This window comes from Chenopodium quinoa, unplaced genomic scaffold (genome assembly GCF_001683475.1).
Source record: "Chenopodium quinoa cultivar QQ74 unplaced genomic scaffold, ASM168347v1, whole genome shotgun sequence".
Classification (NCBI taxonomy): Eukaryota; Viridiplantae; Streptophyta; class Magnoliopsida; order Caryophyllales; family Amaranthaceae; genus Chenopodium; species Chenopodium quinoa.
The window spans coordinates 1,207,680-1,235,460 of record NW_018743555.1 but is presented as its reverse complement, the minus strand read 5'-3'; the positions used below and the strand labels follow the sequence as shown (position 1 = coordinate 1,235,460).

Below are 27,781 nucleotides of genomic sequence, written 5' to 3'. Positions count from 1 at the left end.
AGATAAGCTAAGTTATCGACTTACAAGTTAAGAATGAAGCAAGTGGTGCTACATCAGTTGTAAGGTCGTATGCTTTGTTTAAAGACCTTTAAGCTAAGGCTGGAACAAATAAATGGTTATTGTGTTCCATAATCAGCAATTGATCCGTTTACACACGGAAAGACTCACATTCAAAGCAATGAGCAATAGTTGCAAATTTATTTGATGGCATGGTTGTCTAAACCATGAGTCAAGAATGCTTGATTATAAACAAACATTTTCTTAATATGATAAACGGGCAAAAGCTCAAAGTCGTGGGCATGATTTGCGTTCCGAACATCTTTAGCAATGTCACATCGACAAGAACATACTCAAGGCTCTATTAGATAGGCTCTTGATAGTTTATCGATTCAGAATCATTCTAAGACAAGTAAGTCTTACTTGTTGAAACAGACAAAGTAAAGAGCTATTGTTCTTGGTATAGACAATTGACTCCGAAAGCTAAAGAGAATTCATTTACTTCAACATCTCACAAAGAATTTGAAAGAATATGGCTATATTCATCAAATGTGAACAAACTTGACCTTGAATAGTTCAAAAGTTCAGTGAAGTACAGAATTGACTTGGCAAGATATCAAAACGTCTAAATTAGATCGAGCGATGTTTGCTTGAGCCAAGCGTGACCATCACAAAGTTATGAAATTGAAATTTTCATAATAAATCCACAAAGAACATAGTGTGTCTTCACGGAGACCTCGATGCCATTTAAAAATGACTCGAACAATGATGGATCACATCCCTTCCTATAAAGTTCTTAAGATTTGCACGAAGGACTAATGTTACACTAAACAAAATGTCGAAGCTAAGAAAGGACGCCATATTCAGTTATGGATAGAATTATCTTCTAAATGTCTTTTCAAGTATATGTCTAAAACTTTTAGCCACAGTGGGAGTTCATTGGCTCAGTGGGAGCTCACCAGCTTAGCAAGAGCTAGGTGGTTGAGAGGGAGCTTAATGGCTCATTAAAGGCTAAGATAGCTCAAGTGGGACATAACTGTGTGTTTCATCACAACGAACTTTTACCCAAAGACAATATACATGTCTCTTTGTAAGAATTCAAGTGAGACCATGGGCATTACCTCCAGAACCTAATTGAGAACATAGTGTTTGTTGCTCTAAGTGGTGTCTTTCTAGACAGTAACACGTTTCCAAAACGACAAGTGGGGGGAAAATGAACTCGATGACCATCGAGCTTAGCAACAAACTAGAACTGAGAATCTCAGAAGACCTTAAAAAGACTTTGTGCGAATGCTTGATCAAGAACACTCAAAAGGACTTTACAAGTGCCTTAAAAGAGAATTCATTACTCACAAAACATCAGAAATGTTGGAGTAAGATCAACATAATAAAAGGGCATCGAAAGCGCCTTGAAACTCAGTGGTTGATGCAATTGCCCCGTATAGTTATAGAATTCACCCAAAGGCTTGGGTTGAATCCTATAAATTTCTATTAAGTTAGAAATAAACTTAAGACTTACAAGCATACTATTTACTATTAGATAGTAAAGGAATAATGTGTTGTAAGATAGCTACAACAAATCCAAATTCCGAATAATGGTTTTAGGCCATGAAAATCCAAAATAGACCCCATGTTTGAAAATTATGTTTGAAACTTGATTAATTTGCATAAAGGGTGAAAGACCCATCGATTGCAAATAATTTTTCAAGGAGAAAACTAACAAATGTGGAAATGTATATGCATACATAGCTAGATTGGTTGAAAAGGATACAATTAAATTCACGGAGTTGATTTTAATAAAAACCTATTCACCAATCGGGATGCTAAAGTCTTTTCGTGATTGTTTTAGCAAAATTGCTCATATGAAATATGGCAAAATAGATACCAAAATTGCCTTCTTAAAATAGGATTTTGGAAGTGACTATGGAAATAGTCTAAGGGTTTTGAAAATCTAAATAAATGCTAGATTTAAAAGCAAGCTTAAGGAATCTGTCATGGGATTAATGGAAGCATTGCATATAGTAATTGGAACAAGTTTTCTCATGAAGTTAATAAGAGGATTGAATTATGGAGAAACATAGAAATTCTTATGAATAAGAAGTTTAGTGGGAGCAAAAGTAAATTATATAAAGGTCCAACGAAAAGTTTGTGAACTCTGTTGGGAAATAACTATCAAATGCTAAATTCTTAGATTTGAAAGTATTTTTTACTATGGACCAAACAAAAGATGATACTTAGTACGTATTGGGTATTAAGTTCTATTATATAGACTTAATAAAATGTTTGAACGTGTAAAGGAGTTTACCGTGTTAAACATGAATTGAAGGACTTTGAAAGACTTTCGACCCGTATGTATAAAACTAAGTAAATGTTTGAACTAAGTATAAGCTAGGCTAAATACTAAGTTAAACATGAATGACTCTAATAGAGACTTTCAACCATATCACACAGCAAACTGTTTAGCAAAGACTTAGTGAAACTGAATGAGCTAAAATGACATATTGATGGAATAAGATTGAGAATTACTCTGCAATTTCATCCATCATGTACGCTTTGATATGGAATTGTCAGACGACTTACTTGCTTAGAGCATGTGAAGTATGTATGTAGTACCAATCAACCTTGATCTATGTAATAGATCGTTAGATTATGGCCAAGAACATCCAAAGTACTTGGATAAGTAACAGGATGAGTTCTTGACTTGTGGAAACAAATACAATTTGAGAATTGATGTTGCAAGCACAAGCCTTAACAAGGATTAGATCCTTAACAAGGAAGCCGTTTATAAGCACGAGCTTAAAATGAGTCGTGGCTTGAGAATGGTAACATGGACGTGGATCCATGTGTAATGTGCAAGAATTTAAGGAAAAATTCCATAATCACAAGTGATTAGGGTATCCTAAATCATTGTGAGCCGTTTGGAATGAAACCCAAGGAAAGCATCATTAGGAAGTCTACAAAAATATATGTTGAGAACATTGGTGCCTTAATGGCGGTAATAAAGAAGATGTTCTATGGAAAGTTTGTTGCTGGACGTTAATGATTGTAGGTTGTCAAGTTGAAAGTCTCAATCATGAAAATGAGTGGGAGCCATCACTTGGACAACAAATCCTAAATCACATATAATCCATGACACTCTCAAATTTTATCATCTTATTATGAAAGTGATCAGTGATGAAGATGCTAATATTAGCAAAGTAGTTATAACTAAACCTATGCAATAAGTGAACGACAACATTCATAATTGCATGAAAGAAATCAAGCATATTAGATATGGGTGTGATTTCTATATATGTTTTATAAAGAGTGATACTCTTAAAACATTCGGAATAACCATTTATCATAAGATGAACCATTCAGGTTTTGGAGTAATTTAAAATTTCATGCAATTTTATCACTCTGTTTGCTATTTAATTGTGATTTAGAATTAAATAATGAGTCCATTCGATTCTTAGAATATTCAAAATAGGGTATCAAGACCAGTCTTGGTAAGGAAACACCTATTAAGTTAACGTTGAATATTATAATAAAAAATTATCCCTAATCGAGGTCATTTAAACGATGGACGATTAATGACCAATTGAGATTAGCGTGTAGTCTGATTTATAGCACCGCTTCTTGTGCTACGAGGACATGAATGTCATAAATCATTTGCACAGGTATTGGTTTAGAACCATAATGGATCGATCTATGAGAATACTTTGAGAGATTAAAAATCGTCATAAGTATACTTCTCATTATGGCTGTCGGAACCTATTTCCTCGACCGTGAGTATTGTGAGTTCTCTTGTTAGAGTACTAGTATGCTTTGATGTTGTCAAACGTCTGCCGTAATAGGGGATTATAACGGCAACACTCGGGCAGCTAGGTCCTCTCAATATGAGGAGCTACATTACAAGACTGGGAATGTCCCCCTACTAAAATAGGGAAGATGTCTTTGTTGTATACAAGGCCTCTCGTAGAGCGAGACTGTAAAAATGCATGGTCATGCTCGGATGGATTTTAGAAATCATCTGTTTATTAACCGTCGGACTCGGAATCGAGAAACACTTCTGGACGTAATAAGGATGACGAAATAATCTTACCTTATAGTTCATGAAGATACATTAAGCGACATAGGAAAAAAGGTTGTACACTAAATGCGCACTTGTCCGGAAGGACAAGTGGGAGATTGAAAGGAATGGTATCCTTCGAACAAGTGTACTATTCCGTTAGTGGATTCAGAATTATTAGAAAGCTAATATATTCAGTAAGGTCAAGTGATCGGAATGCCTGGGTGGAGGCCTCTTCTTATCAGTAATATTAATGCATAATCAATATTACAGCTTAATCTTGACTGAACCCTTCGGGTCACACCCAAGCAACTAACGAACCGAAGCGACGAATTAATTATATATTAATTAATAAGTCAACCGAGTAATTAATATTTAGACGTCGGGAATTCGAGCTTAGAGTGTCGAAACCGAACGTATGAAGTCGAGTCGAAAAATGGTAAAAGACGAGACATGAAAATAATAATAAATCAACAAAGACCAAAATACCCCTAGCATCGGAACACCGAGTGCTAGGGGGTATAGCCGAGCTTGCAGCCCGCACTTGGTGCGTGGCGTGCTATCATGCTGCACCTAGCAGTCCGGACTAGGTGCACGGCATGCTAGCAGCAGCTCTCGGCAGTAATAGCCCGCACGCAAGTTTATGGGTGTTGGTCGAGAGAATGCGAGCAGCAGCCCGCATTCGTGTTGCGGAGATGGCTGGGGATGGCTGGGCTGAGGGAAGGGTAGCAGCAAAATTGGAAGCCCACTTGGGTGCCTTGGTGCCCAAGTGGGAGTTACCAAGTGGCGCAAGGTGAAGGAGAGAGTGGGGAGCAAGTTTGGTCCCCCCTCCTCCAAATGGTCCTCACCTAACCTCTCACATGAGCTTGCCACTTGTTGATTTATTATTAGTTTGATTATTAATTTTATTTTAGCTTTAAAATAAAATGGAAAAATCAAATTCTCCCATATTGATGGGAGAGCTTTTCACTCTCTTATTTTTCCTATAAATACCCAAGTTGGGGTATTGGGAAAATTGCTTGAGTGAGAGTTGAAAAAGGCATCACCATTGTGAAAACCTTTGAACTCACTAATCACTCGGGTTTATGTCAGGCCTTGCTAACTCCAAGGCATTGGACCGTTTTCGGTGGTCGAGTTGTGGGTGGACTATCGTTGGAGGCCGTCGTATTTTTGAGGCTGGCTTTCGAAGTAAGAGCCCCTTATGTTTGGGCGAAGTACGTTCCAAAGGTAATTATCTTGTCTTAATCTTGTGATTAGTTTATTTATGTTTATGGTTTTATTTATTTTGAGTGTGGTCTTGGTTTTGGGTTTGTTTTCGCGGTGAGTCAGACTCGCAAAACCCCAACAAAGCACACACTAATATGTATATAAACTTTGACCATGTCTAGAGAGTCTTGTATGCGCGTGTTTTCCGTCATTTTTTTAGGGGGTTAAGTCGTATATTAATCCACCAATTAAACCACTTGTTTGAACCCCTATACTTGATTCCCAAAATAATACACCCTATTTTTGCTATTTTCTTTTTCTTTATAAACCCGTAAAGTCAAAGTCAATTTGAGTCAAGTCATTAAAATAAATAAATGGTATAATTTACAGCGCGTGGTCAAGAAAGGAAGGGCGTTTGATCAGAGACAACCTTTTCGTTCAAATACAACTCTTTGACAAACCAATCGGTCAAAAAAGGAAAGCCAAGAAGATAATGGCGAGTCAAGAAGAAGTTAATGAGCTCAAGAAGCAAATGACTGGTGTTACTAAGTTACTAAAAACCCTAACCCGCCAAATTAATGACCCTGTGAAGCAACAACAAATGGAACTCATGCAAGAAAGCTTGAGCAAGATATCTAATGATTACAGGTTCTAGGGCATTAGCTCACAAGGGGTCTCGGTGTACAAGGAGCTTCTTCCGCAGAAGTTCAATGCCAACGACATCCCAAAATTCAAGGCAACTGATAACCATTACTTTCATTTAAGAGCTTTTGAAACAATAATGAGTATTAAGGGTATTGATAGAAAAGTATTTCATTCTTTATTTTCCTTATCTCTTGAAATCATTTGCCAACAATGGTTCTTTTCCCTTGAAAAAGAGAAAAGATCTACTTGGGAATCAATTGTAAACGCTTTCATTAATAGATATAAATGCAATATTCAAGTTGAAACTGATCATAGGGAATTTGAAATACTTAAACAAAAAGAGAATGAAGGTTGTACTTCTTTCTCCAATTAATGGAGAGAAACCTCTGCTAGGATGATTGAAGTACCAAGTGAAAAGGAATATGTGAGGTTGTTTCTCAAGAACCTCCAAGAAAAGTACTCCAAGCATCTTAAGTACCAAAACAACCTTCATACCTTCAAGGCCGTCTCTGATATTGGGATTAACATTGAAGACGACCTTACTAAACAAAAATCTGCTAACAATAATTCCAACAATGGCGGGAAAGGCAAGAAGAACGACAATCCTTCTTCTTCTAAAACCTTCCACTCAAATAATGTTAGCATCTTTAATTTGAGTGAAGTCCTTGCTATGAACAACCAAGGACAAAAGAAACCATTTAGGAGGAACTTTACTCCTATTGGTATGAGTTATGACACCGCATTCGATCGACTGAATACAAAAGGTCTTATAACTCCTATTAGACAATTTGGGGACCCACCAGTTGAAAAGAGGCCAGCTAACTGGAACCCCAATGCACACTACAAATATCACCAAGGTAGGGGTCATCTCACTGAGAATTGTTGGAAGCTTAAGGAAGCTATCCAAGATTTGATTGATAACAATAAGCTACCATTACCCCCTGCAAGCAAGAAGCCAAGCATAAAAAATGCACCTCTCTCCGATTCCTTGGCTATATCTGATGAGGAAAACCATGTCGATCCCTCATCTGTCATCAAACCTATTGAAGAAGTTCATGCCATCGAAGAAGAGGAGGAAACCTTTTTCGATGCCATGGATGATTTTCCTTCTGAACCAGAACTTTCAACCAAGGAAGAAGTACGAATTCTTATATGTTCAATGTGGGAGGAAATAGACTTGTTACGTGAAGCTATTGAATTAGCAAAGAAACAAGGAAAGGAACTTCAAAGCAAACAGGCTAAAGCCCCACCTATGGAGAAGAAATCATTCCCTCTCCATGTAATTGACACACCCAAGAAGAGTAATAAATTCTATACTCCAATGGGGACTTCCTATGCTAAAATGTTCAAAATGTTCTCGGAGAATGGTAAGGTCAAACCTCTCGAACCGAGACCATTTGAATCACTAAAGAGGAAAGATATATTCTACTGTCCATACCATCAATCAGGAGACATACCATTGAAAACTGTTTTAAATTCAAAAATTTAATTCAGAAGATGATTGATGATAAGAAGCTAGTTCAAATCCCATAAGAACAAGATATAAGCATTAATGGGGTTTGGGACAACAATGATGAAGACGTCTACCTTAAGGACATGGAAGAAACTCCACTTTAAATATCATATTCAATAAGTGATTTTTGGGATGAAGAAGATTCACCCATAGACGTCCTCACAAGATCTGGGAGAATGCAACCTCCCATCTCTACACAACCTAAACCTGTCGTGCAACAAGTTCCCATACAAATTGTAGAAGACAATGACATTGTCAAACAATTCAAGAAGACCAAGGTCGAAATGAACGTATGGGAACTTCTAGCTACATCTCGAGAACATAGGTTGGCAGTAATGAATGCCTTGGATAAGATAGGGATAGATTCCGACACCACTCCTGAGGGGTTGGCTAACTTCCTTACGAGTGATCTCCCTAGTCCTATCAACTTGATCACCTTTTCTGACAAAGATTTACCTTTAGAAGGTGACAAGCATTATAAGGCTCTAAACCTCACAATAGTCTGCAAGAGGATGAACGTCCCAATGACTCTTGTAGACAACGGATCGACAATTAATGTCTGTCTACTTATAACTGCGAGGATGTTAGGCATAAGGGATGAAGACTTAACCCCGTCAACACAAGGAATAAGAGCCTACGACAATACTTGTCGCCAAGCTATTGGAAAAATCACTATGAATGTAACGGCGGGAGCAATAGAACATGCCACTACCTTCCAAGTGGTAGATATTAAGGCTTCATTCAACCTATTATTAGAACTCCCTTGGCTTCATGACCTCAAGGCCTTCCCTTCATCTCTTCACCAACAGGTAAAAGCCATAGTTGGAGGAATCCCCATCACAATCGATGCTTCACCTATGAGGATTAAATCTGTTGAAAATCCGATTATCAACGTGGAGAACGATGAGGATGATGAAGACTTGTAGGGCTTTAATGAAGAGGTCTCCTTAATCGAGAAGGATGAAATGACCCCTCTTTTTCACGACCCCCACTCCAATATGACGGTAAATGCTCTTCTGAAAAGACAGGGACACTTTCCCTGAATGACTTTAGGAAAGAAAAAGGAGATAGAAAAACAAATGGAATTACCTGGCCTCCCTAAGTTAGATACTTTCGGACTTGGTTTCGAATCGACTCGGGAAGATCTTAAGAGATCCAAGGAAAGGTCTAAGGAGCGTAGGAACGCTCGCACCAAAAAGAAAGCAATCCCTATGGATCAATACCCTCTTACTCTCAACGGACAGTTGTAAAGGAAGGAGAGGACTATCCATGCTATGAATTTCCCGAACCTTTTGTTATAAATGGCATAAGGCAACCTGGGTTCGAAATCTTTCTGGGTTACTACTTTCTAGATAAGATCCCAACTCCTATTCACAAGGAGAAAGCACCCCCATGCTCTGACTTTAATGTCATGGGACTACTATTTGAGCGCGAAAAGGATGAGCCGAAATATGTAGAGGATAATTCCTCGCACATCCAAACGGTTATACAAAGCGATAACTTTGACCCTTCGAAGTTCATCACTCTAGCGGAGGGTTTAGTGCAAGGATGGCGCAAGACGGTCAAGGTGACTACTCCGAGTGGAAGAAAAATCTCTATAACAACAGGGCAAGGACCAATGTTTGAAGAGTCGTCTGAGTCTGAGTCCGAGTCTGAGTCTGAGTCTGAGTCTTCTCCTGTAGAGTCTTGTCTTTAGCTATAGCACCCCCTATTTCTAATTCTTCTATTTCTACTCCTAGGATAGTTAGCAATCAAGTCCCTGAGGACATTTCTCTTTTTGATGTAATGATTTCAAAATTCTATAATATGTCTTCTTCCTCTTACTCCTCGTTTTTTTCATTAACCCAAGATGACGAGCATTGCTTAACTAACAATGAAAATGACAAAGAAATTATTAAAGCAATGGAAACACTTGAAAAGAAAACACCGATAATTAAGGATACTGAAACGGTTGATATCTCAAATGATTCAACCATTAAAAGAGAAGTTAAAATCAATTTAACGCTTAATAAATAAGAACCGATGTAATTAATCTACTCAAAAAATTTATCGATGTATTTGCTTGGTCATATGAAGATATGCCAGGCATTAATAGAGAAATAGCTCAACACACTATACCACTAATTCCAGGAATGAAACCTATAAAACAAAATCTGCGTCGAATGAAACCTGACGTAGCTCTTAAAATAAAAGAGAAAGTTCAGAAACAAATAACTGCAGGTTTTAGGGTATCCAAATACCCCGAATGGGTAGCAAATGTGGTCCTAGTTCCAAAGAAGGATGGAAGGGTAAGAATATGTGTCAACTGTCGAGATTTAAATAAGGCAAGGCCAAAGGACGCCTTCCCTTTACCACACATTGATATTTTAGTAGATAATACAACAAATCATGTGCTTCTCTCATTTATGGATGGATACGCAGGGTACAACCAGATTCTCATGGCAGAAGAAGACATGGAGAAAAAAACATTCATAGCACCATGGGGTACTTACTGTTACACGGTAATTCCATTCGGGTTGAAAAATGCGGGTGCTACTTACCAACGAGCAGCAACTGCCCCTATTCCATGATATGATGCACAAAGAGGTTGAAGTATATGTAGACGATATAATTGTGAAATCAAAAGATCGCCAAGGACATCAAGTAGCCTTAAGAAAATTTTTCGAAAGGCTAAGAAAATACAATATGAGGTTGAATCCATCTTGTGATTTTGGAGTCACCTCAGGAAAGCTCTTGGGATTTGTCATAAGCTCTAGAGGAATAGAGATAGACCCAACCAAGATTAAGGCGATCATTTCAATGCCAGCACCCAAAAAACAAATTTGAGGTTTTATTGGCCGGTTGCAATATATAAGTAGGTTCATATCGAAATTAACAACGATATGCGAACCAATATTTAAGAAACTCATAAAGAATTTGCCAATAATATGGGATGACAAGTGTCAAAAAGCCTTTAAAAAGATCAAAGCCTATCTCGCAAATCCTCTTAGGTTGTACTTAACAGTCACCAAAGAGACAATGGGGGCTATGCTTGCACAAGAAGTAGAAGGTAAAGAAAATACAATCTACTATCTAAGCACATTTGGAGCGTTTTCCGGGTTTTTCATGAAGCAACTACGAGCACTAGGAGGACACGACCGTCTTTGAAGCCCAGGACTAGTTATAGCCGGTGATTAAGGGCTCGGTATGTGATACCGGGGCATATGGATCGAGTATTCAAGACCCAAAGAGGAAATCCGGGTTGGGCCGAAGAATCGAGCCCAATCGAATTCCAAGACTCGAAGAAGAAGCCGAGCCTGATCGGGCAAGCTTGCGTCCGATCGGGTGGGCGCGCACAAAGAAGCAGCACCAAGAAGGCGCGCCCGATCGGGTGAGCTTAAGCTCAATCGGGCGTGGCGCATCAGGAAGGGCGAAGGAAAAAAAGCGGGCGCAGATCTTTTATGCATGAGTTTTACAATATTTATTCGAGATTCGAGAGATGAGAATTGATGTTTAGGTCTAGTTTCAATAGGCAGGTTAATTTATATGGTTAAGTCGAGATTCGAGAGATGAGATTTAATCCGGTAAATTAATTGTGTGATTGTAATACATAGCAAAAGCCCTTTATGATCTGATTAATTTATGCATTGATGATTTATTATTATGTTTTACCCTGGAATATTATTTATTGGTGAACCTATGCCCTAGACCTTTTATTCATTGTTTTCTCCTTATTCTTAATCTCCGTAGTTTAGTTTTATATCCAAATTTACATATTGGTTACTTGATAATTTAGATTACTTTAATAAATTAGGAATAGAAAGGCCAGTTTCCCTGTGGATTCGACCCTACTTCCCTATCTATTATTAGTTAGTGGCTTTAGGAATTACTTTTGATTAGGGGATACGACTTTTCCCTGTCAAAATTTGGCACCGTTGCCGGGTAAACAGTTTTATTTTTATTTCTGATTATTTTCGTAGTGTAGGTTATTTCTTTTTATCTCAGAGAATGTTAGTTCTTTGAGGCAAGTCTCATATTTGCTTTTAGTTTTCTTTGTTTATGCCCAGGTGTTCCAGATCAGGTTACATCCCATTCAATCCTGAGATCGAACGATGCTTCCATAGACAGAAGAATCTTTACAAGCAAATTCTGGCAGATTCTGGTGATAATAATAATCACCGAGATCCTCCAACTGATTCTAGTGATTCATAGGTATCATCAGATCCAGAATCAGAGATGACGGCTCCAAAGAAGCTTAGTGATTAATCACAACCAAAGCTTACAGATTTTCCACACCTTACTCCCACTCCAGCTCTTGATGGGGTACAGTTTGAGATTAAACCCCAATTTATAACGATGATAGAAAGGATTAATCACAACCAAAGCTTACAGATTTTCCACACCTTACTCCCACTCCAGCTCTTGATGGGGTACAGTTTGAGATTAAACCCCAATTTATAACGATGATAGAAAGGAAGCAATTTAGTGGAGCTAAGGGTGAAGACCCAAATCTTTATATTGCATACTATTGTCAGTACTGTAATACCATCAGGCAAGCTGGGGTCACACAAGATCAAATTAGGGAGATTCTCTTTCCTTTTTCTTTGACTGGAAAAGCTAAATTATGGTTTAATGGATTAAATAGAACTGCACTTGGTATAACTGACTGGGAAACTCTTGTTTTTAATTTTTATAACAAATATTATCCTGCAGAGAGAACAGTCGTACTATGGAGTGCAATTCAGAACTTTGCCCAAGAAGCCGATGAAACTTTATATGAGGCTTGGGAAAGGTTCAAAGACCTACAAAGAGAATGTCCCCACCATAATTTGGCACAATGGCAGTTAATCCAAGCCTTTTACAATGGCATTGGAAATTCATCTAGAATAATCTTAGATTCTGCAGCTAGTGGGAGGTTTATGAATCTTAATGTTGATGATGCAGGTCAAGTTATCGAAGATATGGCGATACATAATTACCAATATGGGAATCCTAGAGGCTTTGCTAAGAAGGGGAAGCATAGTGTTGACTCTGTATCCTTTTTGCAAGCTCAATTAAGCTCTATCTGCCAGAAATTAGATAATCTTAGCACTGCTAATATAGCTAATGTTTTTGCAATTAATAATAATGCTAATGAGGCTTTCTATGAAAATTGTGGAATTTTAGGTCATTGGGAGCAAGATTGCAGGAGTTCCGTGGAGCAAGTTAATATCTTTCAAGCTTATAGGCAGAATAACCCATACTCCAACACCTACAATCCTGGATACCGGAGTCATCCTTAACTTTCCTACCGGAGCACCAATGTCCAAAATCCACCACAAGACAGGTGCCACAACAACAACAGCACAAATATTACCACCCCAATGCTAGCCAGAAGAATCAACCACAACAATCCTCCTCATCTTCAGACCCTGCTCTGGTAGAAATTAGAGCGATGCTGGTTAATATGCAGAAGCACAAGGAGAGTAGGGATGCCCAAATTGATTCAATCTTAGCACACAATAAAATTGTAGATAATCAAATCGTGCAACTTTCCGCTACTCTACAAGCCCGTCAACAGGGAACTCTGCCAGCACAGCTGACCAGGCCTACGGATCAAGCCTATGCAATTACTCTAAGGAGTGGTTCAAACTATGAAGGGCCTCCCATGCCCAGAGATGATGAACCTGTTTTAATAAATAATGCTAATCTTGATTTCGTTACACCTGACGATGTAGCTAATAGCCCAGAAGGGATAAAGCATAGTACTAATATATATAATTTTACATTGCAGGGTACGACTCCAGGGAAGGTAGCAGTAATGCTCCAAAGCCAGTTATCAAACTTCCATTCCCCAATCGTCACTTAAAAACAAATTTGGATAAGCAGTTTGGTAAGTTTTTGGAGATGGTAAAATATTTGCAGGTAATAATTCCCTTCACTGAATTAATTACACAAATTCCTGCATATGCAAAATTCATGAAGGAAATATTTACAAGAAAAAGGTCTATTAGTGAGGTAGAGACAGTAGCTTTCACTACATAGTGTAGTGTCGTACTTCAAAATAAATCTCCACCTAAATTAAAAGATCCGGGTAGTTTTTCTATCCCTTGTCATATTGGCAATCTAATGATTGATAATGCATTGTGTGATTTGGGTGCTAGCGTTAGTGTTATGCCATTATCTGTGTTTTAAAAGCTACTAATATTACTCTACAAATGGCTGACCGTTCTTTCAAATACCCCTTAAGTGTTTTAGAGGATGTTCCTGTTAGAGTAGGTAAATTTTGTATACCTGTTGATTTTGTTTTTCTTGATATGGATGAGGATATGCAAACTCCAATCATTTTGGGTAGACCATTCCTTAACACTGCAGGAGCAATTATAGATGTGAGAAGTGGCAAATTAACACTATTAGTAGGGGACGATAAAATATTTTTAATCTTAATAATACCCCTAAAATCCCCATGATAGAGGAGAAGTGCTTTAGTGTTAATGTGGTTCAATCTTATTCTAACAAGCCCCAAGCACTTGTAAAAGATCCCTGGGAGGCGGTATCTTGTGTTGCAGATGAGATAGACAAATGGCAGAAGGAAGTTGATGCAATAGAAAGAGCCCTCTACACTGTCGGCCTTGGCTTTGAGGATGAAAAGGTGGAATCAATCAAGCAAGTTGTGGAAATTAATCCTATGGTGAGTGTTCCGCCAGATCGAGTTGCAAGTGCTAAATGCAGTGACAATTTGAAACAACCCTCGATCTAATAGGGATCTTTAGTGCGTAGCACTGAAGAACCCCCAGTTCAAGTAAAGGAGGATCCACCAGATAAGGTGAATTGGCGTCCCACAAGGTATGTCAGGAAGCCGCGTCGTAGCCCAAAACATCGCTCTACCGGGTGAGAAACCACCCGACCAAGCATTAGGTCAAGGTTCCTAGTTCTTGTACTTGGTAAGAAGGTCGTGCGGGACCTAGATAAACCAGCGCTTTGCGGGAGGCAACCCGTATTTCTTGCTTTCTAGACTAGTTTTTCTTTTCTTTTATTTTTTTTTATTTTTTTAATTTTTTTTAGAGAGGAGAGGAGAGTGCAATTTTACCTTTTACAAGTGTTTTTGTACAGGTATAGGTTTGACAGGTACGGAGACTTAAGAAAAGAAGTTGAAAAAAGAAGAGATCTGATTTGGGCACTTGCCCGATCGGGCGCGAAAGTAAAGGTAATTTCAGCTTTACTTTTGCCCGATCGGGCACGCAAGTGAGGTTGGAACACTACAAGAAAAAGGGTAATTAGCGACGGCCAAAGTAGTCGCAAATCCGTTGCAAAAATGGATTTGCGACGGAATTGCGACTACTTTGGTTCGTTGCCAAAGACCTCGTCGCAAATCCTTTTTTGCGACTAATTTTTGCACAGTCGCAAATTTAGCGACGGATTTGCAACGCCTTTGCAACTACCATTTAGCGACTAACTTTCAAATTTTAGCAACTAAATTATTGTCCGTCGTAAAATATTTGCGACGGATTAGCAACTACTTAGACCAATGTTGTAAGACTACTTTTGCGACGGATTAGCGACTACAAGACCAAACTTTTGCGACTACGAGACTAAACTTTTGCGACTACGGAGACTAGTTTAATTGCGATGGATTTGCGACTACTGAGACTAATGTTTTTTGCGATGTATTAGCAACTACTTACGAAACAAATTTTTGCGACTACAAACTAATAATTTGTGACAGATTTGCGACTATTGAGACTAATGATTTTGCAACTAACCAATCAGTCTCTAAACCAAATTTGCAGTTGCTAAATATTTGCGACTGACGATCAATATTTGAGACCATAATTTAGCGACAACCAATATCAATCACAAAAAAAAAGGTACCCACGCATAAATTCAAATAACCAAAATGTTAATTTTATTCAAATAAATATCCAAAATATCAATCAATTTTGTATCAATGTATTAAAAAACAATATTTAACTCATAAGACTAATTGTTCCAAAAGTCACCTCCCATATAAAAAAAAGCTACTTCAAACAAGAATTAATGACAATGTAAAAGACCAGTTGTTCATAAAATTACCACCAAGAAAATAAAAATCACTTAGTTGTATCACGAGAGTGGGTGACTGCAGGAGTAGGAGGCTTATAAGGACGGTAAACTTGTTTTACAATTGACGCCATTTCCTGCAATGTTTTTTGCATAGCTAATTTTTCCTTCTTCCATGTAGCTTTTTCGATCTCATGATTTTCGACGAATTCCTTAGCACATTCTAAGCTCTCTGCCGCTATTTTTTGGCTTTCTTCTACCTTGTTATGGTTTTCTTCCGCCATCTTCTTTAGTTCGTCAACTTGAGAACTTAATTGAGAAATCATGGAAGGAGTGGAAGATGATGCAGTAGATTGAGAAGTAGGATCACTCTTGTAATACATTTGTGAAGCACTCCCTAAACCGTAGACTTTTCCTTTCTTTTGCCCACCTACAACCTCCAAATAGACTTTGTCGGGGTTTATCTCAATTCCTTAGTTCTTATATTCCTCAAGTTTTTCCATATATTCTCCCTGCATTAAGATATGTATTAGTAACTATGATCTCAAATGTTAAAACTTAAAAAGACTAAAAACATCAAAAAAAAAAAAAAAGTTAAAATAAAAAATGCAACACTTATGGCAAAATAATTTATGTAAGCAGTTATTAGTAAAAATTTCGGCAGAGTCTCCTTTGTAAATTGAAGAATCCCCTCCTATAGGGTATGGCTTCAAAATAAACCTGTCTCAATTCACATTGTGCCATACCGCATTAATCATATGATTAATGCCGGCAAATCATTCTCATCCTCCAACTCAATCACACAAACAAATAAACAATCTATAATATCTCCAAACATTAACTACCATATATATTTTTTTTTGTAATCTTAGCAAAATATAGAAGTATACTCATACCATGACTTTTTGAGACTTGTCACCCATTAATTCAACTTCATCATTGCCCACACAAACAGAATGAGTGCTCTCATAAACTTCAGCAGCAGTTGGTAAAATTCCATCCTTTTTCTTTGCCTTGTATTAGAAGAAGTTGTTAGCACTAAAAAAAATACAACAAAATTTTCTACTTGCTTCAATCTTATATAAAATCATAAGTTTGCTGCGATGGCCAGGGTCAAACTTCTCTAATGTTTGGCCAGATAACCGATTATCACTTGCTTGGTTAGAACGTTTCAGAAAATCAGGATGCTTACGCTTATTTATGAATTCAGCTCGACCAGTGTCAGTCATGAAACTAACTTCCTTATGGAGAGGCATTTTGTAAACTTGGTTCAATGTGCCCCTAAGTCGGTCCACAGCTTTTTTGTCAAATTCTCTCCTAGCCTTAGCATCGAACTCAGTTCTCCAAGTTTTATGCAATTTCCACTACTACAAAAATGGCCAAAGAGACCATATCAAAATGGACAAAAAGACTACCTTAGGCGTGGTCTCTAGCTCACAGGTCTCTTTGGTCAAAGAGACCACAATATTAAAAGTGGTCTAACTTTACAATACCTTAGACCACCTAGCTAAATTGATGGTCTCTTTTTTTAGTTTAATAAAAATTAATATAGAGGGATAAGAGACCAAATGTTTTAAATAGGTGGTCTCTGGATTTAAATACTGAGACCACCTATTTTAAATGAGTGGTCTTTCTTTTTTAAATAATGAGACCATTTATTTAACATAGGTGGTCTCTCTGAGGTCGCTTTTTTTAAAAAAAAAACATAAATAATTATATTCGTCTAATATCCAAGCCCTTTTGCAATTCATATTCCTGCAATAAATTTTGGCGCCAATATATATGTTGTTGTACCTGCTCCCTAATACATATATATATATACATAAATTTTCCATATAATATACATAAATATAAAAGCTTTAATACAAAAACTAACTCTCTCCAACAGATTTTAACCCAAAATTTACATTAATTCTAATATTCAAAAGGATTTTTTCCTATAAAAAAAAAAAGTTCAAAAGTGGAGCTAAATTCACAAGTATAATGATTAACACTAAGCGGAAGCAGCCCTTACAGTCTTTATTTTCATGGAGTAGCATAATGTGAATTATATGCTATTACCTTTAAGTTATCACAGGTTGGTATATCTTTGTATTGTTCATAAATTGAAAATAGTTCCAACAATTCATGTCAAAACAATATGCATGCTACAAACACATCAAGTTTATATTACACAATATATACAAGTTAACAAACAGTCAAGCATGAAGCTTTTTATATTCCTCTGTTGTAAACAACCCACTTAGCATGTAATATATTATTAAAGCAATATTCACCTTAATTAAATCTATAATTCCATTCAAAAGAATCTATAGAGCAAAATGAATTACCTGGATCGTCACAAGGACTCTTGCTGATGGTATCATCATGATACATGGTGTAGCAAATTTAGCTATAGTTTCCTGATAATACATAGAAAATAACCAAAATTACAATGTACTCAAGATAAATTGAAAAAAGATGACAATTAAGAAGAAATTTCATAGTTGAACCCTAACATTAAAGGGCTGTGTAATACAGTTTTTTTCAAGAAAATATATCATGAGTAAAAAGCAATAACACTGCAAGTTCGTGATCGAATACGTTCCGATAATATGTCACTGAGTTATTATCGGCAAAGCCAGATAAGTGCAGGGTACACTGATATAAACATGTACATATATTCTCTTCTCTATTCCATCATTCGTGATCGAATTTATACAAACTGATGTGTGTAGGGAATCTATAACTACTTTTGTGAGAAAGAACTATGCCAAAGGAGGTTGTCGAAACTCGGAAGCATATCATTAACTAGCAGAAATTAACTCTTCAAGAAGCTTTGGGAGTCCACTACTTGCAGGACTTCAGAAGTTCAAAGAATAATAGAAAGAGGTTCAAACATGTCAGTAATAGGGTTAAAAAGAAAAATGTGAAACGAGAAGCCACTAAATCATGAAAATTTGAAACAAAACTATATCAAATATACAATAGTAATCAGGATTGCCAAACAAAAACGTAAATTGAGTAGCACTTGTAGATTATTCATCATGCTGAGAGATAAGACATGCTTAGTAATCATCAACACCCAGTGTAAGACCTGCATCTTATTCAATGTTAGATGAAAACAAGGTGTCCCTACTCACTGCAAGAGAGTAGGATATTTAAGAGGCAAGCTGCTAGCCAGCCATCAATGTTAAAGGTGAGGTTATTTAGCTGGACAATCAGAAGGCATAGCCCATATATACATACAGCTCCTCTCCAAGGCTACGACAAAGTGAGTTCAATGAGGCATTGTTCAGACTCCAAATTCAAAGTGCCAAGACTGCTAATTGCCAAGTTATCTATCACTTATGCATTTCTTATGTTCTAATTCCTAAGTGAATATTTATTGATTAATTACTCTAGCCATCTACCATCGTGTTGCTGAAGGATAAAGGCATTCAAGCCACAACCGAGAACTAAAGCAATACACTTATAAGATTACTCTGGATCGGTTTTAAGTAGAGTATCACTAAGGCCTTGTATTGTTATAAACTCATTGTAATCTTGCAAATTTTTTTCCCCTTGTTATCACTCGGATACTTGATAAATTCCCGCTTATTACATAATGTGAATTGAGACTTATTCCAGTAGTTTATTATATCGCAATTTGCAATAGAAACCAAATTAAAATAAAAAATTGAACAAAAAAACTCAATAAACCCTAAAATTCGCAATTCCTAATTCAACTAACTTATTACGTATTATTTTCAAGAATAGCCCCTAATAACCCATAAACATAATTGAGAAATACTAATTCCTAATTCTAGTTACTTAATTCGACCAAACTTTCAAGAATAATTCTCGAATCTGTGAAATTATCAGATTAAAACCAATTTGCAATTTAATCAATTATCAGATTAATATCAATTCGCAATTGAAAAAAATTAAAATAAAAAATTGGACAAAAAAATCAAAGATAAACCTTAAATTCGCAATTGGCATAATGCAGTAAGAGAAATATTGAATGGAAGGTAGGAAGAAGAAGAACGCGTACTAACCTAGGTGAAGTGGTGGTGGTGCAACAGCAGTAGAGGAAGATGACGGTGATGGCTGGCTTGCTTTGAGGTTCTAAACTTTTTTTTTTTTTTGTTGAGGAAGAGTATGATATTCTTGTTTTTTACGGTGAATACTGATGTTCTTGTTATTTTGGTGGCAATAACTTGTTTTTTTTTTTTTTTTTTGTTTTGGAGGAATAAGGGTTTTTTTTATTACACTAAGGGTTTTTTTATTATTTCTTTTTAATAAATATTAAAAATAATAGTAGCGACTACCGTGTTAGTCGCAAATTATTATAAGAGCGTCGCAGATTAGCAACCTCATAGCAACTATTATAAATTCGGTTGCAAATTTTGCGACTACTCGTTTTTTTCTGTCGCAAAAATATTTTTTGCAACTGATTATTATTGTAGTTGCAAAAATCAGTTGCTAATTAACGACCGCATAGCAACTACTGCAAATTCGGTTGCAAAATTTGCGACTACTCGTCTTATTCAGTCGCTAAAATTATTTTTGCAACTAATTATTATGGTAGTCGCAAAAATCAGTTGCTAATTCACCTTTTTCTTGTAGTGGAAATCAAGCTATTTTCGCCCGATCGGGCGCAATTTTTGAGAAATCGAGTAAGGAGAAAAGATATGTCGGGCGAAGCTTGCCCGATCGGGCGAGCAAAGGTCGAAAATTCCCAACGCATTCGCGCCCGATCGGGCGCGCAATTAAGATTTCGGAATAAGCTATTTTCGCCCGATCGGGCGCGCTACTTTTGGCCTCTATTACTTCCTTTCTTTCCTATTCTTTTCTCACTTTCTCCTTATTTCATCTTCTTCTTCATCACTTTATCTCTCTAAAACCCCCATTTTCATACCTTCAAACTCTACTTCTTTTCAAGATCTTCTCTAATTCTTCCATCCAAACTCAAAAATTTAAACATATTCTTAATCCTCTCATCTTTCCCTTCGATCTAAATTTCTACCACTTTCTCTCAAAAAAATTTTCAAAACCCTAAGAGAGAGAATGATTCAAATTCCACCATTTCACAAAAATGGCCTCCAAAAGATCTAGGACCATAAGGGGTGAAAGCCCAAGGCAACAACAACCACCATTGGTTGACCCGGAGCTGCAAATTCCGGGATGGAGCGAGGTGGTGATAACCTCACAAGAACAACGACAAAGGATGCTCAACCTCATCTCGAGGCAGGTAATTCCTACACGCTTTGTTCATCATTCTACGCTTTCTAGATTAGGAATTGATAAACCGGTAGAAAAATTGATTAAAGGTATTGGAATGAGTGGTTTATTTCAATTGCATTATGATACTTATGACTATTTACTTTGGAATTTATTTCTAGTTTTAATGTGGTAAAATATAATGCTTTGATTACTCATGTTCAATTCCGTTTGCTTAATAACGATGTGAGATTGACTTTGAAAGAATTTGGTAAATTATTTGCGTTGAAATCGGATAGACCTATTGAACCGACCCAAGACAACATTGACGTTGTCCATCAATCCCTCATGGGGGTTGCTAATATAAACCTCCAACATGCCAAGGGCACTTGGATACAACATCGCGTGCCAAAATTTTGGCAACGATTCGTTGGCCTCACTATCTTTGGGAGACATGAACCCGCCAATGTAAGGAGGGATGAACTAGATTTGTTAGGGTCTTACATGATCCCTAGGAGTGAAAAACTAAACATACCTCATAAGATAGCCCAACACTTCCAACGGGTGGCCGAGGCTGGTAGGTCTAGGGCCCCTATTTATTTTGGCGGTTTAATCACCCACATAGCGGTCTAGCACCTTAACTTTGTTCCTAACGACTTTAGGAAGGTAGTAGGCCCAACTCTTATGGACTTACCCTACTTAGGTAGCCTCAACTGGATCAACGTCATAGGGGGTGAAACCTGGTGGGTAATCCAAAGGGAGTCAGGTAGAAGGGACAATGCCTTTACGTTGCCTAACCCCGTTTTGACTAAGTTTGAGAAGGGTCAACCTTCTTACACCTTTGATTTAGGTAACCAAGGTGAGGCTCAAGCGGCTCACCAAGAACCACCTTCACCACAACCTCAATTTCACCCTTAGTCACCACCCCAACCCTACACTTATGACATACCCACTTCTTCCACGAACTATAACATCGACCCAAACGCCCCTTATGACTTCTCGGCTTTTAGGAGCCAACTTGATAGGATTGAGATGGGGCAAGGGAGAGTGGAGAGTATGGTGCGAAACCTAGATACTAGAGTAGGGTCTCTAGATATGAGGGTGGGGCATGTTGAGAGAAACCTTGGGAGGGGTTTATACCCCATGTATGATGACTATGAATGTCGGGGGGCTATTCCCCCGAATCACTTGTTCCCGATTGGTTTTAATATCCTCAAGGAGGATATTCGGACCCAAGTGCCTTTGGAACCTATGTGGACTACTCTTCGGTCCACGGTTATGGGATCGATGCTCCTTTTGGTGGGCTTGGGGGGGAATGTAGACCCTAACTATTTTGCAGGTGGTTCGGGCTACGGAGGTGGTGGTTCGAGCCATGGAGGAGCCGATACTATCCATGGGGGAGGCTATTCGAGGATGGATGAAGATGAGGAGTAGTTACTCTAGCTACAATCCCAAGTCAATGAGGGCATTGCTTGATTTGGCTTGGGGGGTGGTCTTGTCTTTGGTAATTCTCTTCCTTTTCTCTATTTATTTGCTTTCTAGTATAGTTTTATTTGCTTTCTAGTGTAGTTTTTTTTATTTGCTTTCTAGTGTAGTTTTTTATTGCTTTCCTATATTTAAAAATACAAAAAAAAAATTGAAAAATAAAAAATACAAAAATACGTTCCAATGAATTATAAATCATGCTTCCCTGTGCCCCTTACTTGAGAAAATGTGTTTTGATTCTTGGTATATGATGATAAGCATTTTGGATTAGTTGATCATGATTTGATATTTGATTGCCTTGAAACCTTAACATGAGTCAATTTTGCCAACTATTTGTGAATATAGTGCTTGACTAGTTGAATTGGTTAGGAATGTGTGATAGTTCCTAGTATGTCAAGGAATTTGATTATTGGTTTGCAACTATTAGTAATGCTTATATGGCTCCATATTATGCACATTGAGGAGGACGAAGGCATTTGTTCTCTTAGGTAGCCTTTAGACGGTATTAGATACATTTGTTCCCTTCTTGTTACCCATGTTGTTGCTTGTTCCCTCTTTATTGTTTATTTAGCCACATTACAAGCCTATATGAGCCCCATTGGTTACTATTAGTTGGTGAGGTGAGGGAGTTGTGGTGTGCATATTATTTGCACAATGTGGGAATAAAAGAAGAGTGATTGTTCTTTGATATTTTGATTGGAAAATATTGATGTTTTGTGTTTCAAAGTTGAAAATTTCCAATATGAGGTAAAAAGAAAAAAAAGAGCAAAGAAAAAAAAAGTTGTTTCAAATGTTCAAATGTTCGATTTGAAGGTTGCTCAAAAAAAAAAAAAAAAAAAAATTCAAAAGAAAGAAAAAAAAGATAAGTAGTTCAAAGTTTGTTTTAATTCACTCTATTTCACATTATCATACTTTGTGAGTGAATATGTAAGTGTTGGGATTGTGTTGTGTATATGGTTGTTTGGTGAATTTTTGTGGAGTTAAGTTGTGATTGGAGATGTTTTGGTCATCACTTGTTTTGACCTTGGGTTTTATTAGGATATGGCTCCCTTAAGCATGACTTTACTCTCACATTTTCCTAAATTTATCCTACCCTTTACCCTAGCCTTACATTACAAGCTTTAAAGACCTTCCGACCTTTGTGCATAAGAGTTTTATGAATGTGAAAGTGTTGTTTATCAATGCAAGTTATGATTTGACATATTTCGAGTCAACTAGTAGGTTGAGCGTACATCTTTTTATATACACGAGAGTGTGAGTTGGGAGGGCATTGTTCACAATAAAGGGGTTGGTTGGAGAGCGATCGAGTACATCTTTTACTCGCCACATAAATGAGAGTTGAGTGTGCGAGCACTAGTCTTGAATTCTATATGCTCTTGTGGTTTGCTCTATTTGACAATTGTTAGGGAGGAAGGGTAATTGAATGGATTTGATTGGTTGACTTTGAAGCATGTTTATTGGATTTACCTTGAATTGTTTGTGCTTGATTTTAACTTTTTGGGGTGAAGCATATTTATTTATTCATTGATGAGATCTTTGCTTAAGGATAAGCAAATGTTTGCCTTGGGGGAGTTTGATATGTCTATTTTATATAGTTGTAGGGAATAATTTCAAGCCTTTAAAATCCCACTAGCTTGAACCCCACTGTGATCATACACTAAAGTACGGTGGCGTCCAAAAGGGAAGAAGATAGAGCAAAAGAGTCGCCAACAAGTTTTTTAAGGAACTTGTAAACCGTTCATAGAATGAAGGTTACACCCTTTAACGATCCAAGAGATCGTCAACTCCATAAGGTCAAGAAATAAATAAGGGTTCGGGGATGAAGGTACAAATCCAACCTAAAGATTGAACATGCCCTAATAATAGGCCTCTACTTTATTTTGATCGTATTCATGTGCGCTTTCTAATTAACATGCAATCAATAGGATTAACCCTAAACCTGTTTTTTAATGTTGGTTGAATTTAATGCACAAATAAACTATTATTGGCGATCACTTGAAATTATAATCATAATTAACCCTAACAAGATTATTAATTATCTTATATAAGCGTGATTACAAGTACCAATTCCCTATAAACATGCATAAAAGGTGTGATCAAGCAATAACAATAAATATAAAGCAACATAATAAATAATCAAAATATCATGAATAATAATTACAATAATCATAAATAAATAATCATCATCGAAATAATAATAATAATTATAATCATTATAATCATAATCATAATCATGTTAAAGCATAATAAAAATAGCAAGATCCTAGGCATGATACTAACAAGATTAATAACAAACCCTAGCATGTCACTAAGAAATAAAAATCAAATCTTTAGCCCTAACATGATACTAACAATCATAAATATTAGGAAGAACATAGGAAGCATCAAATTAATCATATTTAATATTAAAAATACACTAGACATGATACTAGGAATATCATAATAACAATATAAACATGATGTCTACATCATAATATCAATTAATCAATTAAAGTACTTACTTTGATGCCTCGTACCTCTTTCTAATAACAAAATACACACGTTAGTAACTTCAAGGAAAATAATAATCAAAACAATCAAATTAAATAATTGAAAGAGAGATTTGGGACCAAACCCTCAGAAATTAAAACTTTTCACGTCTAGGGCGAAGGCAACTTCGAATATGGCTAGGTGTTTCTAGATCTTGTGAATGCGGAATTTTGTATTAAAAGCAAAGTTTGAAAGAATTGAAAGAATGCTAATTAAAACTGATTGTAGAACTTGTGAATGATGAGAATTGGTGAATGATTGAAGAGAATAGGTGAATGAAAACAATTGGTGAATGAATGAATGTGATCGGTGAATGAAAACGGAGTTTTTAATACGATATTTATAGAGAAAATCAGCCAAAAAGATAAATTAGACAAAACAGAGTCTGACGCTCAGAAAACAGAGCTGGCGCCAACCCTTGCTAGCTGGCGCCTATGGCTAGCGCCAGGCGCCAGGCCTGGGGTTAGGCGCCAAGCCTGATTCCAACGCGTTTTCGAAAATCCGATAAGTTTACAGTACTGGAGGATAAAATAATATAATTTCCTCGAAAATGCTATTTGATTTTGATTAAAACTCTGAAAAGTCAACAAAAGTCAATTTATCAATGCTAATTGAATTATGAATGAAAAGAACCTTCTAGAAGAATCTAGAAGACTAAAACTGTTTAGGGTAATTTTACCCTGCCACGTGGCCCAATCAGAAGGTGACACGTGTCAGCCCCAGATTGGTCTAAAATGGACCAATCCCTGCTCGACACGTGTCATTCTCGAAATCAAGGGAAAAGGCGGCCTTCAGGCCCAAATCCCGATAATGCCGCCAAACGGCGCAACCCACCAATGATTAGGGTTCAGTAACCTAATCAGGGGCACAATTCCCAAAGACCCAATAAATAGGGAGATGTCCCTCATTTTGAGGGCACGTTTTATCATTTATTACACATTTACTCTTTGATAGAGACATCCTAAGCTTGGAATCCGAGCAGATCCCTACCTAAATTTCCGCACCTTTTTCTCCCTTCAAGTTTCTAACTTGTGCGTCGGAGGCGGAGCACCACCCAACTGGTGTCTCCGTTTGTTTTGCAGGTACAGCTCACCCCGGATCAGTCTTCGTGTTGTAACTCTCCCGATGGACAAAAACACCCAAAACATTTGGCGCCGTCAGTGGGGAGAGTACCTCGAAGATGGTTCAAGAGTCTGTACCACCGCCTAACCGTCTAGGCGAAGACCTAGAAGTCTTTACAGACCATGAGGAGGATGAGGATCCTCAGGTCGAAACCTCCACATCCGAAGACGGCTCTCTCAGAGTCAAGCGCATCCGGCCCAGAGAGACTCTGGAGCGGGGCGCCTCCCAAGCGAGTCCGAGCAGACCCATTGGGCAGCCGAAAGGGGCAACCCAAACGGCAGCTGGATCAGCCCCTGTCACCCGAGACGAACTCATGAGGTTCATGACGAGTTTCAAGGGTGAAATTACAGAGCTGATCACCAAAAGCAGGGATGGCCCAAGTAAAGGTCAGTCGGCGAAGAAGACTCCTCCAGAGAAGGGGAAGTCAGTCAGAAACCGGCAGCCCACTCCCCATCCAAAGGAGAAGGCAGCCGGGACCATTGATTGGTCAAAAATTCTCCTTCGTGGGGGGAACACCAATAACACTCGCCGGCCTCAGCAGCCGGTGAGAAGTAAAAAATCAATTCTTGATGCCCGGGAGATTATTACCGGAAGAGAAACCAATCGCTGTCTGAGTCGGCTTCAACGTCGAACTTTCCAGACAGCTTCAACAACATCTCTGCAGGGAGTGCACCCTCCTTGCATGAGATCCAGACAGGCGGTAATACCGTCCATTCTGGCCCTCATATGATTGGAGCTGTCCCGTATGTGCCTACTCAGGCTTACGGGCAGTATCCTCCTCACTTCATGCAGCTGGCCTTCTTTGGGGGTCAGGCGGCATATCCAAATGTCCAGCCATTGGACTGGCAGCTTCGTCTGCTGTGCCTGGGTGAACAACCTTCTGCGTTCACTCGGGAGATAACCGAGGCGGCACAGCCGGCCAAGGTTAAGAATGTGTTGGTTGGTACCTATGATGGTACCACCAATCCGGAAGATCACCTCATGGCTTACACCAATCTCATGTATCTGCAGGGGTTGGACGATGTCACTTGGTGTCGATGCTTCCCGGCTACATTGAAGGGCATTGCCCAACAATGGTTTGGCAATCTGCCAGCCGGGTCCATAGATAGCTTCAGGAAGCTTGCCTTCCTGTTTGCTTCCAACTTCTCAATGAACATCCCTGCTAAGAAAACAAGCCTTGATTTGAGCACTGTTAAGCATGGAGAGAGAGAAGGGCTGCGCTCATATGTCAGGCGGTTCAACCTGATCAGTATTCAGATTCAGGGGCTGTCTGATGAGGTAGCCTTGACAGACTTTTTTAAAGGTCTGAGAGACGGGTCGACCTTTAAGTTCGACCTAGTCAGAAAAGGGGCTTTCACCCTATAGCCGGCCCTGAGGGAGGCGGAAAGCTATATTCAAGCTACCGACCTCTTCTCACCTGGTAGCCAGTCGGACTCTAAGAAGTCCGACAAACAGAAAGACAGCTGGTCAGCTCAGCCGACCAAAAACAAAGAAGAGAGCAAGAAAAGAAAAGAAGTTTGGGCGGTTACTGACTCTAACCAGCCGTCCTAGAAGAAAAAGAAAGAATTTAAACCGTACGTTCCCAAGTACGAGTTTAATAAAGACTGCAACTCCATCCTCCTGGAGGTAAAGGACCGGCTGTCCATTGAGAAGCCGAATCCTATGAAGAGTTCAGTCCAGTCACGAAACAAAAATAAATTCTGTCAGTTCCATGAAGAGGTTGGCCATGACACCAACAACTACTTCAGTCTTCAGCGGGCGTTGGACCGTCTGGCTGACAAAGGGATGCTCAAGTCCTACATTTCTAATTCCCCAGCCAGGACAAAAAAGAAAAACAAGGGTCAGTCCTCCAAGACTACCCCCAGCCTACTAGTAGCTCGGATACCGACAAGGAGCCGGTCTACACTATAGCAGGCGGGTTCTCATGTGGTGGCCCTACCATCAAAGGCACCAAGAGCCATCTTCGAAAGATGGACAAAGATGATGATGAGCAGGCGGAAGCCAACTCTTCCTTCCCAGACGTCTTGATCACTGAGAAGGACAGGGGCAGC

General features: G+C 38.2%; 1 long non-coding RNA gene across 1 annotated transcript; it reads right to left on the bottom strand.

Moving 5' to 3' along the window:
- Window positions 1-15,651: 15,651 nt before the first annotated feature.
- Window positions 15,652-19,953, bottom strand: LOC110740292. The gene is made up of 4 exons (XR_002515017.1): window positions 19,430-19,953; window positions 17,741-17,812; window positions 16,307-16,423; window positions 15,652-15,922 (listed from the first exon to the last, which is right to left on the bottom strand). It is a non-coding gene; the product is annotated as an uncharacterized LOC110740292 (long non-coding RNA).
- Window positions 19,954-27,781: the final 7,828 nt, after the last annotated feature.